This window comes from Sprattus sprattus (genome assembly GCF_963457725.1).
Source record: "Sprattus sprattus genome assembly, chromosome: 3".
NCBI classification, from domain to species: domain Eukaryota; kingdom Metazoa; phylum Chordata; class Actinopteri; order Clupeiformes; family Clupeidae; genus Sprattus; species Sprattus sprattus.
The window spans coordinates 959,111-962,500 of NC_137922.1; the positions used below are offsets into that span (position 1 = coordinate 959,111).

Here is a 3,390-nt window from a genome sequence, read left to right on the forward strand (position 1 = left end):
GTGTGTGTGTGTGTGTGTGTGTGTGAGAAAGAAGGCGTGTCTCTGTGTTGAAAAAATTCCTGAGAAGATTAGTCAAGCTTGTTAAGTGGAGCTGAATGAGTCCACAGTTCTCATCAGCCACCAGACTAAAAACGGAGATTTCCTCAGGTACAAAGGCCACTGGGAGAGATTTACTCCAGTCCAAAGTCTCTTCATAGATTCATCTCATTGGCTGAGCTGCAGGAGAGACGTGATAGGTGGCTGGCCAAGACACAGTGTGTCACGTGACTAGTGTTAGAGTTTGGTGGACTTTACAAACCAGACCATAATCTCAATAGACCCCCGCTCTCAGTCTGAACAACACCAACAGTCTGGAGCCAGGGCATTAAGACCTGATTCCTGGTCTGCTAGACCCCTCTGGCTGGCATTCACACCTTTATCAAGCCAAAACTCCATAGACCTCCTCCTCATTGTTTATCTACCACTATGTGTGCCCTTATTTGCTTGAAGTGTGTTATAAACTGGACTCTGTTGATCTATGTTACGTGGGGAGCCGTATTGTGCCCGTCTGTGCGCTTGTTTCTATCTGTCCCCCTCTACAGGTGACCTGGTGTCCGATTGGGACGCATTTGTGGGCGGGCCTTGGCCTATAAAAGACGCCCCTTGCGCGTTTCATGGCTGTCTCTCCGTCTCTCCGGCTCTCTGGCTCTCCCCCGTTCGTCCAGCCACACCCCTTCTACGCTTCCGGTTTTCGTTGGGCCTGCTGCACGGCGCTCCGCTGGAGCCCTGCTTTATTGTAATCATCATTACCAGAGTTTCGTTTACTCGCAGTTTAATTCCGAGTAAACCTTCTGCTTTATGTGCATTGGAGGTTGGTGGTGGTTGGTGGTGGGCTTTTGGGCACGCTTTAAGACTAGATCGAGCTTAGCGTAGGAGGAAGTTTACCCGGAAGACTCACCACATTTCTATGTCCTTTTGTTTAACGCGAGCAGCTTAGAACTCCTTTTTATTTCCAGCAGACAGTGTGAGTGTTTGCTTTCTCTTTTGTTATTAATTATTTTCATCACCACCTTCTCCTGCCGTTAACCCTTGGTTTGTTAATAAACATATTTACTTTCACCGTCACCAGTTCTCTTTGGCTTCTTTATGTTATGTTACCATTTCGTTACGTTATGGTTTTGTAACAATCTATGAACAGGTGAATGATGAATGAACTGGCAGCTGTAGGCTGCATCAACACACAGTCACATTATCTAACCAGGGATGGGGCCGCTTTGATTGAATGGATGGGGAGCATGTCTGGGTCGGGTTTGTTCTCTCCTCAGAGTGGTCAACCTTCAAGGTGACCATTATCAGAAATGGTGAGGGAACAGTTGTTGACTGTGTTGCTTTCTATGTCACTGTCTCTCTCTTGTCTAGTTTATAATCTCTTATACTAAACAGAAACTGTCAACACCAGTGCTTCATGATTGGTTGGGCTGCTTGCTATCTAAGCAGTCTAGGGTTATACATTTACTATCATGTTTGCTGTGACCTCTATACCAGGTCACATGGCATTGCAATACATAAATCCCTGTCATACAAGATTTAAACTTACTTGTGTCAACCATATGTCCAATACATTTATAAAAAATGAAACCTACTTAAATGTCAGGAGAGCTAATGGATAACTGTCAAACTATCCAAAAAATCTAAATATTCACATTACAGACTTGTAGATACTTGAATATCTTAGTTACGGTAGCGTACAATTAATAGTGATGGACTTTATATATAATTTATAATAATAGACTGAATAGTTATATAGGTGGCCATATATCAGTTGGCCACAAAGACATACATTTCTCTGTTATGTCAGAGGGTCTAGAACACTGTGCTCATAAACCATTGAAATTGAAATGAATTCTATTGTAGACATTCTGTAGTAGTCATGGCACCCTGTGAGTATTCCACCCGCTGTGGACCTCCTCAGCATCTCCCTTGACCTTTGACCTTCACTCTGAAGTGACTTGGGAAGGAGAAGGCCAGAGGGGCTTATGACATCGTCGTGTGGCATTATGACATCATCAGTGTGACAACCAACAAGTGGGCTGTGCCTTAATGTTTGAATGAAGCTCTTTTGAGAACGGTCTACAGGAGGGAGAACGCATCCATGTCACCCTCCAAAGGTATACTGCACATAATCACTTTAAGAACTTATCACGCCTTATATAATAAATATCTTAAATGATAAGATCTGCTATGAAAAACATCAACGTGAAATCTGTGCAATTTGCTGGGATCTGACTGACAACTTGCGACGCTCCTTCTCTCACAGAGGCCGCTCCTAGCTGCCCGGCCTCTGCCTGGAGTGCCAAAAAGGCCTTCAGCAGAAGGAAGAGACCACTCCGCATGTCTGTGGAGGGGGTGAGGGAGCACGCAGACCACAGAGAGAAGAAGAAGAAGAAGAAGAAGGAGATAAGGCAAGCAAAGAGCTGCGGCCCTCATTCCTCAGCGGGTAGAGAGGGAGAGGAGGTGAAGGTGAAGGACGGTGACGGGGCAGAGGTGAACGACTCCTACCATCTGGAGCGCCACTGCCGGCTGGCATTCGGCCCGGCGCTGGGCACCAGGAGCATGACCCACTGGCGGATAGCCAAGGGGATTGGGAATCGTGCAGAAAACCATAACATGCGCCACCGACCCTATAACAGGAGCCACTCCAAGGCCTCCGCAAAACAGCCAGAGCCAGAGGATGTTGGTCCCAAGGAGCTGACTGAGACGGGTAGGGCAGCAATGCGTGTCGTGCAGGCTCAGCGAGTATCTGAGATCCTACTCAGAGTTCTGTGTTTTAGATCCCACATTTGAACATGATCTTTCCATGTGAGCCATTGATGACCATTAATGACACTGTTTACCAAATGTTGCATTTTAGGGAGATTTGAGACCTTATACAGTATGGGAGAGATGATCGGACGCGGTGGCTATGGAAGTGTGTATGCTGGACACAGGAAGTCAGACAATCTCCCCGTGAGTTGACCCACGTTGGCTTATCTGCCTCTGTACCTGTTACAGCAGTAGGCTGGTGAGGTTTTTTTTTAGCAATCTGATGGTCAGTACATCTGGTGAGGTAAAGATTCAGCAATCAGTGTAAAAGGGCAAACAAACGTGTTGTACAGTAAGCCTTCAAAAGAAAAAAGGTTCAGTTATTCATTCATATGATGCTCATAGGATGAATTCCATGATTTATGCTCTGTTGTTATTCTGAATAGGTGGCACTGAAAATGGTGGACATGGATAGGATCAAAATGTGGGCGAAAATTGTGAGTGAAATAATCTCTAAACCTAAAGGAGCAGTGTGTAATTCTAACCCCATACACGATTTGAATCGCTCCTCATGGTCCTCTTGCTGTGCATTCACACACACACACACAC

At 45.7% G+C, this 3,390-nt stretch overlaps 1 pseudogene across 1 annotated transcript in view; it reads left to right on the forward strand.

Moving 5' to 3' along the window:
• Positions 1-1,274: 1,274 nt before the first annotated feature.
• The window catches only part of LOC308362057 (serine/threonine-protein kinase pim-2-like), a 4,272-nt pseudogene continuing 2,156 nt past the window's right edge, over positions 1,275-3,390 (forward strand). The window contains exons 1-5 of the transcript in view: positions 1,275-1,321; positions 2,050-2,147; positions 2,297-2,740; positions 2,891-2,985; positions 3,228-3,278. The product of the transcript in view is annotated as a serine/threonine-protein kinase pim-2-like (transcript). The remainder of the gene's footprint in view (positions 1,322-2,049; positions 2,148-2,296; positions 2,741-2,890; positions 2,986-3,227; positions 3,279-3,390) is intronic.